At 38.4% G+C, this 16,130-nt stretch overlaps 1 long non-coding RNA gene across 50 annotated transcripts in view; it reads right to left on the reverse strand.

The window, feature by feature from the left end:
• LOC111753149 (uncharacterized) overlaps positions 1–16,130 on the reverse strand; it is a 416,755-nt gene that overhangs the window by 58,124 nt on the left and 342,501 nt on the right. For 43 of the 50 annotated variants that reach the window (XR_010321771.1, XR_010321780.1, XR_010321779.1 and 40 more), the window contains one exon: positions 5,726–5,804. The exons of the other annotated variants lie outside the window; for them this stretch is intronic. This is a non-coding gene — a long non-coding RNA (uncharacterized LOC111753149). The remainder of the gene's footprint in view (positions 1–5,725; positions 5,805–16,130) is intronic. 50 annotated transcript variants of the gene reach the window in all.

Raw genomic sequence — 16,130 nt, forward strand, 5'->3', positions numbered from 1 at the left:
TAGTCAAGCACAAACAATTTGTGCCACCCAGGGACCTAAAACCAAACCCACTGCCATCAAATCAATTTGACTCACGGCAACCCCATGTGATATAGAACTGCTCCATTGGGTTGTTGTTGTGTGCCATTGAGTCAATTCTGACTCATAACAACTGTACAAGGCACAATAGAACTGCCCCATAGGGTTCCCTAGGTGGCAATTCTTTATGGGACCAGATAGCAGGTCCTTTCTCTCACAGAGCAACTGGTAGGTTCAAACTGCAGACCTTTCAATTAGCAGCTGAGCACTTAACCACTGTGCCAGGGTGCCTGCTGTTGTCAAGTCGATTCCAACTCCTAGGAACCCTATAGGACAGAGTAGAACTGCCCCCATAGAGTTTCCAAGGATGTAATCTTTATGGAAGCAGACTGCCACATCTTTCTTCTTCTGAGTAGCTAGTGGGTTCAAACCACCAACCTTTTGGTTAGCAGCTGAGCACTTAACCACTGCTTCACCAAGGCCCTCTCCATAGGATAACCAAAGCCAAAGCAAACCCATTGCCATCAAATCAATTCTGACTCACAGCGGCCCTACAGGACAGAGTAGAACTGCCCCACAGGGTTTCCAAGGAGCGCCTGGTGGATTTGAACTGCTGACCTTTTGGTTAGTAGCCATGGCACTTAACCACTACACCACCAGGGTTTCCCTCTGTAAGATAAGCACTTGCCAATTCCCATGATGTAAATACTCCCACCGAGGTCAATTTCAAGTTACTGGCCTAGTATCACTGAATATGGAGTTGGAAAGAGACGTACACAATTGATTCTTGAGAGCTGTTATGAGGCAGCTCCAACACATCGTTTCTGCCTCTCTTTTACCTTCCAAATATTACGCAAGTATATATCAACAACTGAACTTAACGCAAATTCTGAAACCTGCCAGCAAAGGAAACAGGGAAATACATAGTTAGCTCCCAGACTTTCAGCCTGCAATACAGGGTAGAACAAAGAAGGAAGTATCAATTGTGCCAAGAACCAACACAGATAATATTTGTCTCACGTAACATACAGACTAACATTCAACATCGTTTTCCCTTTTTTTTGAAAATACAAAATAAACAACCCCTTTTTGATTTTATCTGCCTCATGGCTCAATTCACAAATTGTGTTCAAGCTCTGTGTGGCTCATTTGAAAGTTAGTGTTTACCCAGGCATAACAACACTAATTCTAGCTAACATTTATGGAGCCATTATAGTGTGCTGGGTATTGTTTTAGGCTTTACATGAGTTACTTCATTTAGTCTTCCCAACAATCTTATGTGGTAGATTTACTAGTAGTTTAATTTTATGGGTAAAGAAACTGAAAATTTGCTAGGTTAAAGGTTAAGTAAATGCCTCAGATCCCACAGCTATTGAGTAGCTGCGAATTTCAAACTCAAGTTGTCTGACTCCATAGCTGTTGCGTTTACCTCTGTAAAATAAGCTATCTCAAAAATAGGCAATGTTTTAAGGTTAGTGTCTGCTTCCGAACACCATGCTCAGGATCAGATGTCTAATAGCATCTAGTACTATGTCATACAATCAAGATACTGAATTATTTTAGGACTGCATTACAATGTTGCAATCATCTGACGCTATTTAGAAATATTGTAATGAGTACCCGTCTAAAAGTTCAAAAAAAGTTCAACTAACTCTTCACAATAATTTGACCCTGAAATATCATCTTTTCCTTCTGTTTCTATCATTACCATCTCAAGGCTGGATCCCTTCTGTTCTTCCATTCCTTGTTAGTAGTGTCACTGAGTTTAAAGTGTGTGAAAGAATAAACAATCTATATAATTTTCCATTAAAAAAAAATCGTTGATAAACAAGATCCATTCGTTCTTTTAGTAAACATAAATTTGCTACATTAAAAACTTCTGATGTTTCTAAGTATAGGGGTCAATATAACCTATAAATTGTATATTTATGCACTCCTTGGAATCATCTCTATAATTTTTCATGTGCTCTGTCTTGTTTAATCCACCAAAAGATTACTGTACACTTTCATGTCACGCTCCCATCCCTCGCACACCCTCTCCTAGCTTCTGTTTTGAAAGCAAGGAAGCATTCTTTATTACAAGCCATTAAATGATCATCTAGTCAGTGGGCTTTTTACCTGTGTAATTTCAAGCTAATTGCATGGTTGCGTATCTGCCCAACTCTAAGTAATTGTGTATTCTTTCTTTTTTTTTTTTTTTTGGTTATCTTTAATTTACAATGAATTAATGTAAAGGATGTGTTTGAGGAGAAGGGGCTGCCCTTTAAGTAGTGGTGGGCCTGATTTCAGGGGCAGGTGCTGTCTGTGTGGGACGTCATATCAGGCCTGGCAGTGCTTTTGCCAAGACCGGTTGTAATTATGCCAACTCATTGCCTTGGATACTTTCAGTGCTTGTCAAATACCAGCTGTAAGACATTTTCAGTTATGTGATGTCTGCTTGAGGCCAGTTCATAATATCAGATGCACCAAAACCTAGCAAGATATGCACAACCTTGAGGTTTGTGTTTCTCCCACAAACTTCAATCTGCTGATCAACTCCATTATCCTATGAAAGGCTAAGAAAAAAATTTGAGTGTCCATTATACATTAAAAAAAAAAAAAAAACTATTATGCTGTTTAATTGACCTATTTTCCAAGAGACACTCAGAACTATAAAAATTAGAGATAATTTTCTCCTGGGGCACTAGAACAGATAAGCAGTTCTCTACTGAAAGTTTGTTCCTTAGGATTTACTGGGTTCCTCAAATATTTGATACACCAGCTCTAAGGTGCTCCTTACCCATGTGATATCTGGTCACGGGCAGATGGTTTTAAACCAGATTAGTCAAACCTGTTTCAAAGCTTGCAAAAGTTGACCATTACTAGTGCAGACATCACCAACATTACTGTTGGCTGATATTAATAAACTCACAAAAATGTGATAGATTTAATAGCTGTAAATGTCGTCTCCTATCTGAGCACAAACTGCTGTGTCAGGGAATAAATGAGCATTTATCATTTCCTGATTCCTGCTCTGGCCACTGGCCAATGGAGAGTGTCCATCAAAATTAGAGGCGACAGGAGGTAGAACCTGGTTCCAAATTGATCTGAATGACGATAGCAAGCTTAAAAGCTGCCTCCCTGCTTTTAAGTTTTGCTGTTTTCAAAAGTAAGAGAAAACATTCAAGAAAATAACAAGAAACCAGTCAATAGCTCAGAGAGAATCTTGCTTGATTTGATTCCTTTACAGCATTGCATTATCATCTACATGAAAGCAGAGCTCACCCCTGCCAAGCCCTGAAATGCAAAAAACGGAAAGGAGGGAAAAATGCCTTTGCTACCCATCTATTTCCGTTTTAGGAAATGTCTCCAGTGCATCTGGTTGCTGTCTCACCAAGAGGGTTTATGAGACCACATTAAATGATACAGATGCCATGGAGGGACAAACCTAGGTGTGTGCTGGCTTGACCCATCTCTTAACAAACCCCAGATGCATTTCATCTTAATGAAATACCCACATGAGTCCATACAAAGGGAATCTCTGGTCTTCAAGCCCAGATGTCACTTGCTGCCTAATCAAGTTAAGTCTTACTTGAAATTGTTGAGGTAACTTCCTACAAATTGCCATCAAAGTTACTGCTGGCAGAGTCAGAAAAGTGGATAGCTTAAGAAACCTGGGTCATTGTGCTAGAAGCTATATATACCTAATTATATTTTTATTCAAAGAAGGTTGCTATGGATTGAATTGCATCCCCCCAAAATATGTGTTAGAATCCCAACCCCTATGCCTACGAATGTAATTCTACTTGGGAACAGGGTTTCCTTTGTTATATCAATGAGGCTATATCAGGGTAGGATGTGTCTTTAACCTAATGACTTTTGAGATATAAAAAGAGCAGATTAGACATAGAGAAAAGGAAGCACAAAATGGGGAAAAGATTGCTACCACATAGAGCTTGCCAAGAAGCAGAGGAAAGGAGGTGCTAAGAAGCCGAGTCAAGAATTTCCCCCAAGAGCTGACAGAAACAGAATCTTCTTCTAGAGCTGGAGCCCTGAATTCAGACTTCCAGCATCCTAAACTATAAGAAAATAAATTTCCGTTCTTTAAAACCACCTACTTGTGATATTTCTGTCATAGCAGCCAACACTAGCTAAGACAAGGACATATTACAATACCTTGAAAAAGTAGGTATAATCTGAGTACCAGATCAGGGGAATATTTGAAGTAGATGATACCTCCTCTCGTATCTACAACCACACATACATATAGATGCCCGACATGCACACACTCAAACTCATGGACACACCCAAAAGAGAAAAAAAAAAAGAGAGTAATGATATAAAAAAAGGCAACCAAATAGAGAATTTACTGTGAAAATGTATGCTAAGATTTCCTTATACTCTTATAGATGGGCAATAAACTTAACAATCCACATAAAAATCTGACCATTTACACAATCTACAGTGTCTACGAGATTAAAAATAAACAAAGTAACCATGGAGAAGCACAATTTTGTTGATACTAAGACCAGAAAAAAGTAAAGCTCTAATTTAAGAATATGGGTAAGGTTATTTGCTTACAGACAAAAATATGACTACACACAAAATTGTCATTTTTCTGGTTGTATATATACCCTTTGTTTAGAATTATGAAACAGAATAATAAACCAAGAAAAACAATTTTTTTATGTTTCTCAAGTCAAAAGGTCATATTTAAATATTAGATGTAGATGACCACTGTATGAAGCCCGGTTTTATTAGAAACTGCAAGGTCCTGCACAAACAAATAAGAAGTGCTACAAATAGACAGTTGGAAGATTCCCCAGGCAAGGAGGCACTCCTATGATTCAAGGGAATTGACAGAACTATGAATTGAAATTAACTGCATGGCAATAGATTGGTTGGTTGTTGGTTATAGTGGGAAGGATCCCCAGTGGCACGGTGGTTAAGAGTTCTGCTGCTGCTAACCAAAAGGTCAGCAATTCGAATCTACCAGGCTCTTCTTGGAAACTCTATGGGGCAGTTCTACTCTGTCCTATGGGCTCAAAGTGAGTTGGAATCTACTCGACGGCAATGGGTTTTATAGCGAGGAAAACACTGTGACATTTAGAATGGTAGCGTCCAAGTAGATGCAATGCTATAGGAATGTGTGTGGCTATAAATCTCTTTGAAAATAATTTTCAGTTCAGAGGACAAAGAAAATTTTTCCACAGATGCATTGTTTCAATTTTACAGTAGAAATCAGCAGCAAAAAGAGCTTAATTTCTAGGGGTTCAGTTTAGAGATAAATGTGTTGGAATAACTTGTAAAGTAAGTGATACTGCATTTTTTTAAAGATAGCATTTTTATTCCAAATCTACTTCTCACTTTTCCATATGGTGGTATTTTATTTCAGGTGCTCATCTTTTGGGCTTTCTGGCAACTAGGTCCACTGTCACCTCTCCTTCCCTGTCCCCCTACACACGCTTTTCTCAACCCAATTTTTAGTGAAGTCAAGCTTCTTTCTGAAATCTTACTTGTTAGGCTTTTATATTTTATAAAGTTTTTTACAAGGTGTAGACAAGTGTGTAGGCAGGAAAAAAATAGCCCCCAAAGATATATTCACTTTTCATATCCCAGGACCTGTGAATATTACTTTATATGGCTATGAGTTGGAATTGACTTGACGGCACTGGGTTTTTTTTTTGGGGGGGGGGGCGAGTATGGCAAAAGGACGAATATTACTTACAGCAAAAGATGCGATTAAGGATTTTGAGAGGAGTTTATCTTGGATTTCCAAGTGGGCCATAAAGGTAATCACATGTGTCCTTATAAAGAGAGACAGAGGAAGATTAGTTCCAGACCCACAGAAGAGAAGGTGATATAAAGATGGACCAGAGAGAGATGCAGCCACAAGCCAAGGAATGCCAGCAGCCGTCTAATTCTGGAAGAGGCGAGGAACAGATTCTCCCCTAGAGCCTCCAGAAGGAGCATAGCTTTTGCTACACCTTGATTGCAGACTTCTAGCCTCCAGAGCTGGGAGAGAATAAATTTCTGCTGTGTTAAGCCACCAGTTTTGTGGTTGGTTGTTATGGCAGCCACCAGAAACTAAGGCAGAGTGGTGAAAACACAGGAAACAAAGAAGAGGTGATAGAAAAATACTATTCCCCCAGAAATGAATGTATCTCTTTCTATTGATACTTACCATATACCAAGCACCTACCAGATAGATGCCAGAGAAGGAGCTGTGTGCTTTACACAAATCATCCTACCCCTTCCCACAACCCAGAAATATAAGTGTTTATAGTTGAGGAAACTGACTGGCCCAAAGTCACACAAAGTAAATAAACAGACGCCCCAGGATTTAAACTCAGATGCATTTGACCCCAAACTTCCCACCGTTTCTGCACCACTATGCAGCATTCCATGCTTCTCACTCCAGCCTTCTCACCCTGTGCCTGCCAGGCCTCTCCTCATCCAATTCCAGAGCAGACTTGCAACCATGTTCCCTTTTTTCCCATTGCTGTTAGGTGCCTCTGAGTCAATTCCGCCTCATAGCAACCACATGTGACAGAGTAGAGCTGCCCCCAAAAGTTTTCTAGGCTACAATCTTTCACAGAAGCAGATTGTCAGGTCCTTCTCCCACAGAGCCACTGGGTGGGTTAGAACCACCAACCTTTCAGTTAATAGTTAAGAGCTTAACCATTATATCACCAAGACTCCTTCCTTTTGTTGCTAACTAGCCACACACATTTTCCTCCATGTGCGCAGGGGCCAAACAGTTGTGTGCCTGACTTTTGTAGGAAGTATAAAACATAAAAATAAACCATATGCCTCAAATACCATGATTTATAATCTATTTTAATCTCTTAAATTCCCAGATCCTGACATTAAACTGTCTAGATATGTTGGTTGCTCCACCCCACCAAACTAACCTTGACTTACCTCAGACTGGACAAATTGCCAACAATCCTCTGGTTTCCAGAACTTCAAGGTTGTCTGGATAGAACCTGAATCCAACATTACTGACCATGTCTAATCTGTCCTGCCAAGCCCTTTTTCTCCAAGCTTCCCATCCACACCTCTTGTATCCTTACCACTGATCTGTCTAGCCTTCATCCACTATGATTTAGGTAGGCCTCAGTGTGTTTCCTGAGGGAAGGAAATTGCTAACAAAAAACCTCTTTGTGATTTATATATCTGCACACAGACCCACACACACACACACACTCCACAACTCAACTCTAGCAAGTATTCATTTCTTATGGCACAAAAAGACAGGTGTACAGAAATGGAAATTTAATTCTCTGTACTTAAAAGTAAACTAGACCTCAAGCCCTCATATGTGCTAATAGTGGAAAAGGGATTCTTCTGCTTTCAAACTCAGTCTTTTAGCAATTGCTGTTCCCCCCACCTCTTCTCTTTTCCCTTAACAGAGATCTAAATGCCCAGGACTCATGCAGTTCCACTCTGACATACATGGAGTCTCCATGAACCAGAGTCGAGTCGACTAGGCTAACAGCAACTGGTTGGTTTTGTATTATCCTAGCTTGGAGGCAGGGGTTTCTGGTCTGAGAGCCCTCCTCTCTCCTGGACTGCATAGTTCATCCTTCTGGTCCTAGGTTACCAGGCATGTGACTGCTGTATTTAGATTTGGTGTTTCCAGAAGGCGATAGGGCTCTGTCTTCACACTCAGGTACTGTACACTATTGCTCAACTCAGGTTGCTCTGCTGGCTCGCTCCCCCTCAGCACTTGCTAGAGCTGCTGGTCCTCGGAGACTCCCCAGCCTGAGCCTCTGCTATGGGGCCCTCTCTCTCAGCAACCTGCTGACCCCTGGAAGACAAGTGGGCTCACAGTTCTCAGCTCCATTTCATATCCCCTGAGACATGGAAAGGAGTCCCAGGTGGTGCAAATGATTAATGTGCCTGGCTGCTAACCAAAAGGCTGGAGACTTGAACCCATCCAGAGGCACCTTGGCAGAAAGGCCTGGCAATCTACTTTCAAAAAAATCAGCCATTGAAACCTCCATAGAGCACAGTCCTACTCAGACACACATGGAGTAGCCACAAGTCAAAACTAGCTCAACAGCAAGTGTTCTTGCTCTTGTTTTTTTTTTTCTTTTTTCCAGGCGTGGAAAATGTTTCAGACTTCCCAGGTGCATCCAAGGAAGAAGGGGTTCGAGGGTGAGCTGTGGAGTGGGTAACTCAGGCCTTCTCTGTTGGAGTGCATCATATCACCATCTCCACTCCACCAATGCAGCCCCATGCAAACACAGAGCCTGTGAGGCTTCTCCTCTCAGAATTCCAGACAGGAAGTGGGGCACCAGTCCTTTCCCCTTTCAGAACACTTAGCTCATCTGGGAGACCTAGGGTTCCATCACAATGGAACAAGGAGAATCCATTCCAGCAGCTGCATTTGTATTGTCCATTCAAAATCCTCTCTGAGCTCCTCCCTTAAACCAGCAAGGGTACAAAAGACCTCTCGGTGTAGGAAAGGATCACCACACCCCCCTAGGCTCTGCCGCAGGGTATAAACGCACCACCTTCAACCATTAATCTTTGCTGTTGGTTTTCCAAGTCAAGTTTTTAGAATTCCAATAAAATTTTTTCCCTTTCAAGTGCTTCGTAAAAGCACTTTGGCTTTTCGAGTATTGTATCTGCTACGGACTTCAAAAAAGAGACTCAACTTGAAGCTAAGCAAGGATGTCTTTTTTCAGGTGATTGTGCCTGCCTTCCTTCTAAAGCACTGCTGCCTGCTGCACCTGAGTCAATTCCAACTCATAGTGACCCTAGAGGACAGAGTAGAAGCGCCCCATAGAGTTTCCAAGGAGCGCCTGGTGGTTTCAAACCGCTGACCTTTTGGTTAGCACCCATAGCACTTAACCACTATGCCACCAGGATTTCCTCTAAAGCAGTAATATTTAGAAGAGTGAAAGACCTTGGGGCATAATTAGGAATTACTGGAAAACAAAAGATGCATCAGTTAGAGTTAGTGTTTTATAGACACTATATTGCAACATTATGTACATACTGTGTTCTAGGCTTACGGTATGGTTTACAACATTATATAATACTATTGTTTCAATGTACTGCTTAGTCATTTCTTCAGAAAAACACTGCTCAAATTTTTTTTTTCTTTTTATTGTGTTTTAGGTGAAAGTTTATAGTGCAGATTAGTTTCGCATTCAAAAATTTATACACGAATTGTTCTGTGATGTTGGTTCCAATCCCTGCAAGGTGTCAGCACTCTCCCTCTTTCCTTTTCTACCCCAGATTCTCTGTGTCCATTCGTCCAGGTTTCCTGTCCCTTCCTGTCTTCTCTTTGTTTTGGGGGCAGATGTTGCCCATTTGGTCTCTTACACTTGAATGAGCTAAGAAGCACCTTCCTCACATGTGCTATTATTGTTTGTTTTATAGGCCTATCTAAACTTTGACAGAAAATGGACTTTGCAAGCGGCTTCAGTTCTGAGTTAGCAGGATATCCGGGGGCCATAGTCTTGAGGGGCTCCTCCAGTCCCTGTCAGACCAGTAAGCCTGTTTGTGTGTGTGTATTTGAATTTTGTTCTACATTTTTCTCTCGCTCTGTCCAGAACCCTCTCTTGTGATTGATCCCTGTCAGAGCGGTCTGTGGTAGGCACCATCTAGTTCTTCTAGGCTAAGGCTGGTGGGGGCTGTGTTCACGTGGTCCATTAGTCCTTTGGACTAATATTTTTCTTCTGTCTTCAGTTTTCTTCATTCTGCTTTGCTCTGAACGTGATGGGACCAATAGATATATTTTCAATTGTCGTTCATAAGCTTTTAAGACGCCAGAAGCTACTCACCAAGGTAGGATGTAGAACATTTTCTTTATGAACTATGTTATGACAATTGACCTAGATGTCCTCTGAGACTATGGTCCCCAGCCCTCAGCCCCAGCAACTCAGTCCTTCAAGATGTTTCAATGTGCCTAGAAAGCTTCTATGGCTTTGCCTTGGTCAAGTTGTGCAAACTTAGTATCTAGTTAGTAATTTCCCCTCCTCAACCCTCTCCTACCTCAGAACCATCAAAGCTTGTTTTTTCTGTGCATAAACCTTCTCTTGGGTTTTTATAATAGTGGTCTCATACAATATTTGTCCTTTTGTGATTGACTTATTTCGCTTAGCATAATGCCCTCCAGATTCATCCATGTTGTGAGTTGGCTTGAGAATTCATCATTGTTCTTAATCATGGAGAAGTGCTACATTGTGTTTGTACCATAATTTGTTTATCCATTATTTACCTGTTGATGAGCCCTTAGGTTGTTTCCATCTCTTTGCTATTGTGAATGATTCTGCAATAAACATGGGTGTGCATATGCCTATTCGTGTGATGGCTCTTATCTCTCTAGGGTGTATTCCTTGGAGTGGGATTGCTGGATCATATGGTATTTCTATTTCTAGCTTTATAAGGAGGCATCATATTATTTTCCATAGTGGTTGTAGCATTTTACATTCCCACTAGCAGTGCATAAGAGTTCCAATCTCTCCATAACCTCTCCAATATTTGTTATTTTCTGTTTGTTTGTTTGTTTTTTAATTAGTGCCAATAATGTTGGGGTGACATGGTATCTCATTGCAGTTTTGATTTGCATTTCTCTAGTGGCAGTGATTATGAGTATTTTCTCATGTGTCTGCTAGCTTCCTAAATGTCTTCTTTGGTGAAGTGTCTGTTCATATCCTTTGCCCATGTTTCAGTTGGGTTATTTGTCTTTTTTTATTGAATTGTTGAAGTATTATACAGATTTTAGAGATTAGACCCATAGCCAAAATTTTTTTCCCAGTCTGTAGATTCTCTTTTACTCTCTTGGTAAGTCTTTTGATAAACATAAATGTTTAATTTTTAGGAGTTCCTAGTTATCTAGTTTATCTTCTGATGTTTGTGCATTGTTATGGTTTGTATTCTATTTATGCCATGCCTTAGGGCCCCTAGTGTTGTCCCTATTTTTTCTTCCATGATCTTTGTCTTTTTAAGTTTTACATTTAGACGTTTGATTCATTTTGAATTAGTTTTTGTGTATGGTCTGAGGTATGAGTCTTGTTTCATTTTTTTACAGATGGACATCCAGTTTTGCAAGCACTATTTGATTAAAAGACTGCCTTTTCTCAATTTAAGGGAATTGGTCATTTGTCAAAAATCAACTGACCATAGGTAGATAAACCCATATCTGGGTTCTTGATTCTGTTCCATTAATCTATGTCTGTCATTGTACCAGAACAAGGCTGTTTTGACTATTGTGTAGGTTCTGAGATTGGATAGTGTGAGGCCTCCTCCTTTTTTTTTTTTTTTCTTACATAATGCTTTGCTTATTCAGAGCCTCTTTCCTTTCCATATAAACTTGGTGATTAGTTTTTCCATCTCATTAAAGAATGCTATTGATATTTGGATCAGGATTGCATTGTATCTATAAATCACGTTGGGTAGAAGTGACAGTTTCAGAATATTAAGTCTTCCTATCCATGGGCATGGTATGTTTTTCTGTTTCTTACAATAGCATTTTGTAGTTTTCTTTGTATAGGTGTTTTATGTCTCTGGTTGGATTTATTCCTAAGTATTTTATCTTTTTAGGGTCTACTATTTTTTTTTTATAAATGTTATTGTTTTCCTGATTTCCTTTTTGAAGTTCTCTTTGTTGGTATGTAGGAATCTAACTGATTTTTGTATGTTGCTCTTTATCTGTTACTCTGCTGAATCTTTCTATTAGTTTTGATAGTTTTCTTGTGGAATCTTTGGGATTCTCTATGTATAGGATCATATCGTCTGCTAATAGAGATAGTTTTACTTCTTCCTTTCCAATTTGGATGCACTTAATTTCTTTTCCTTGCCTAATTGCTCTAGCTAGGGCTTCCCGTACAATGCTAAATAGGAGGTGTGATAAAAGGCATCCTTCACTTGTTCAATTCTCAGGGTGAATGTTCTCAGCCTCTCTCCATTGAGAATTATATTGGCCGTTGGTTTTATACAGGTGCCCTTTATTACGTCAAGAAATTTCTTTCTATTCCTATTTTATTGAGAGTTTTTATTAGGAATGGGTGTTGGACTTTATCAAATGCCTTTTCTGTGTCTGCTGAGATGATCATGTTGTTCTTTTGTTCTATTTATGTGGTGGATTACAGTGATTGATTTTCTAATGTTATCAAACTTCTTTATTAGTTTTGAAATCAAAACAGTGTGTTTTTTTTGTCCATTTTGATTTTAAAGTCAAACATAGTAAACAAGTTCATGCATTTAGAGTCTGATGTTTAGAATATCAGATTAATAATACTGTTCACAAAAGGCATTTTTATTTTATAAATTATTTTACTATATTTACATTATGACACTTTTTGTTGAAATATTATAAAAACAGTATTTGAAAAAAATTTACAGTCACTCTTTACTCCACTAGCCTATGTGTTTAAGGGGGTGTACTATAAACTACAATTAATTCTGTATTGCTAGATATTAACTTTATTTTTTATAATTATTCATGCTTATGGATGATGTTGCAATAAGTAACTTTAATTCATATATGTTTTCTTATAAGATTACTTATTGGTGATTAAATGCCAAGATTTTGATTACCAAGTCAAAGGACAAAATTGGCTCCAATCATCATGTCTCCACAAGGCACAAAGATTATCCTAGTTCCTCCCCTTGCTAAACTCAATGCCTTATGATGCTACCTGTGAAGTTTTTCATGAAGCTAACTGTAATTTTAAAAAAAAAGTTTTTATAAAAGAAGCCACTGAATTTTTTTTACAACAAAGTGACCTTCTACTTTTTAACCTCTTGTTTACACAACATATCATAAAACAGCCTGGAATATGACTAGGTCTAAAGTCAATAACCTGTCACTTTATCTGTAATCATTTCTTCCAATAGTTTCAGGGTTCAAGTGAATTTATTGACACATAGCATGTCTTAAAATACAATGTAAGACAAATTTTACATGTGGCTCACATATAGATAAGATACTAAATGAGAATAAGTATATCTTCTTAAAAAAAAAGTAGTAAAATTATAAAACAAAATTACTTCTGTATATAATATATTCTATTGGGCCTGTATCATTGTGACAACATTAGACTTGAATAACCAAAGGAAGTACTGATAAGCTCAGTGTGTGTGTGCATGTGTGTGTGTGTGTGAGTGTGTGTGTCTTCTAATAGAAAAACTTCCTAGAAATGTGAAGCCTTGCCTTTTATAACAACACTGGACTTTTCTAGGCCTGTTTGGGAGGTAGTTAAGCGTAACTGCATCATGCAAAACTATTTTCATAAATATCTAAACCCATCAACAGAAGTAGAGACCAAGGTCACAATGTCATTGATACTGCTTTCTGGAAATTTATTTGTTGGTTTACATTGGTTTTACGAATAATGGAACAGGTCAAAATAGAAAGTTATTAGATTACTACAATTTCTATGGATACTACATGTTTCAGGAGCTCAGGGATAACTAGTCAAGCTAAACCATGTGAATGAGGTATCTTACTTTATGCTTAGTTGAATAAGTTCTAAGAAACTGAGTTAACATCTGAGTTCTGCTACTGAGGAGGAGACCTTGCCTCTCTCTGAGCTTCAGTTTGGACAGTGACAACAGAAGTAGAGGAGGAATGTACAAGATGATTTCTAAGACCTTTCAAGCCCTATAATGCTATTGTTGTATGGAAAAGGCATCAACTTCAGCACAGGTACAGCATTTAAGGATTCACTGACAATAACGAATAAAACAAATTGAAATTATAACACAAGCCTCTTCAAAATTAGCCCAATGAGCAATATACACAGAAATCCCTACATATCTCTTTCAAAGTGTGGCCAGTGTCACATGTAGCCAAATATTTACAGCATTAAAACATGTATCATGTTTTTAAACTCAGTGACTGGCAAAACATTAGAAAATATTACCATGTAGAACAATCACTAATTTATTGGCCTCTGATTTCTTTTTTTTTTTTTTTTTTAAATAAAGCTATCCCCAGGAATGAGACTCTACAGACAAAAAAAAAAAGAAATAGCCAGTCACAGTATTAGATCACATCATTTGCTTTGCTTGTCCTTTTTGTTCTGTTTCTGGTTCTGCCTCCTTTGTAAAGCCTTTTTCTGATGTCCCTAAGCCAGAACTATTATCTCCCTCATTCTGTCCCTTTTGAAAACTTTTGTAGTTCTACCTTCTTCATGGATATTATCACAATGCCAGAGCATATAGCTCTCCCTTTTTGGTTACAGTGGAAGGAGTACTTGTCCTAATACCTTCTAAAAAAAAAAAAAAACTTTTTTTTAATACCTTCTAGCAGATTTTAAATTCCTAGTAAGGTAGGGTTTTCTTTTATCATCTATGTATTCCTCATAATACTTAATATCTTGGCATTAAGTTATATGTTAATTGTTGACTTGAATCAATAACAATTTAATTAATTAACTCAATATTATTTTATTTCCTGTAGGAATATTTATATGATTGAGTGGTGATACCAAGTTAACCCAATAGGTTTAAGTAGTGTGATTATACAGGAGCCTACAATAAAAAACGTATTTATTTGATTCACATGGTACATCTGGATAACATAAGCTGTGGCTGTGAGGTCATGGGAACCACAAAAACACTTGTGCCAATGCACAAAACTCATCCCAAAGATGATCCCATGGTGGGCCTCTCGCAAAGTTTATAGTCTCAGAGTACTGCTCCCTGACTGCCTCCTTACAGAACCAAAAGAACACCTTTATTATGGCTCCACAAAGTTGGAAAAGAGAATTTGTCAGTATTTACAGCTCTCACAGAAACAGTCTTTTCCATCCTAAGCTGTGGGGTCTGCCCATTTTAGGTCTCACTGCTCTAGGTGTAAATGGTTAACATGCTCAGCTGCTAACTGAAAGCTTGGAGGTTCAAGTCCACCCAGAAGCATTTCAGAAGAAAAGTCTGCTTCCAGAAAAATCATCCATTGAAAGCCCTATGGAACCATTTCTACTCTGACATACATGGGGTCACCATGATTTAGAGCTGGCTTAATGGCAACTGGAGAAAAAATACAATTCTGTGATAATCTGGTTGGGCAGGGGTCCCCGGCAACAATTTTTCACATAAAGAACAGCACCCAAAAGGCCTCAAAGACCACAGATAGTTTAAAGATGGGATAATGGTTGTATTTTCTAATCACAACACTTCTTCAGGAACTTATATTTACACAAGTCAGCACAAATCAAAGTCACAAAACATTTTAAGTCATTTGAATTCAACTTCGCCCTTAGCTACACTGGATTAAGTTATATTGCATAAATAACTCCAATAAAATCATTGCTTTAAAATGCCCAATTTGTGTTTTACAGATAGAAGCATATAATTAGCCAACTAGAATAACATAATGTTTAGTATCAAACACAAAAGATAATGTTCATGGATCTTTGCAAAAATCTCTGGCTTCCATTAAATTAAAACACAGCTTGTGGAACATTTTAAGTGAATCAACCTATTCTTTTATAAAGTCTCTTTTAAGCTACTTTAGTTATGTATGTTGTTTTATGTTTCAGTTTCACTTTTAGCAAGTTAAGCAAAAGCAAAACTCTGCCGAGCCTACCTATCAAAACTTTGCCCCAAAATTGAATCCAGTAAAAGCTTTCGAGTTATCCAAAACCTAAGTACAAAACTTTCCAAGTAATGAGTAGAGAAAACGTTAGGAAATTTAGAGCCATATGGTCTATGCACACACGAAGTTAAAATAGAAATAAAACAAAAAAAAAAACTTTATATTTGTTATCAAGTAGCTTGATGAAACTATATTTTGTTGCTCAGCTAGAACAGACTGGGGACCATACTTCTGATTTCTTTTCAATCTCCCTCAAGCTAAATTCAATTATCTGTATATTTTAGGTAATGCTAGTTAAAGGGGAGAAGGTAAGACAGCTCAGATAATAGGAAGAAAGCCTAATTAAGGCTAAGTCACAAAATACCTGTGGATCATGGGCAATGTCCCTGGCACCTAAGTGTTACCTCCTTCACTTACATAAATCTTTGTAACCTTCAAATTTCAGCTCAAGTGTATATCCTTTACACATCCCTCCTGATCTCCTCTCCTCAAATTCCTACAACACTTACGCTCTTCAGACTACACAATTCAAGAAAAATTAGATCGAGTATGATATCATTTCTTGCTTCAC

The sequence above is a fragment of the Loxodonta africana genome, chromosome 4 (assembly GCF_030014295.1).
Source record: "Loxodonta africana isolate mLoxAfr1 chromosome 4, mLoxAfr1.hap2, whole genome shotgun sequence".
NCBI lineage: Eukaryota > Metazoa > Chordata > Mammalia > Proboscidea > Elephantidae > Loxodonta > Loxodonta africana.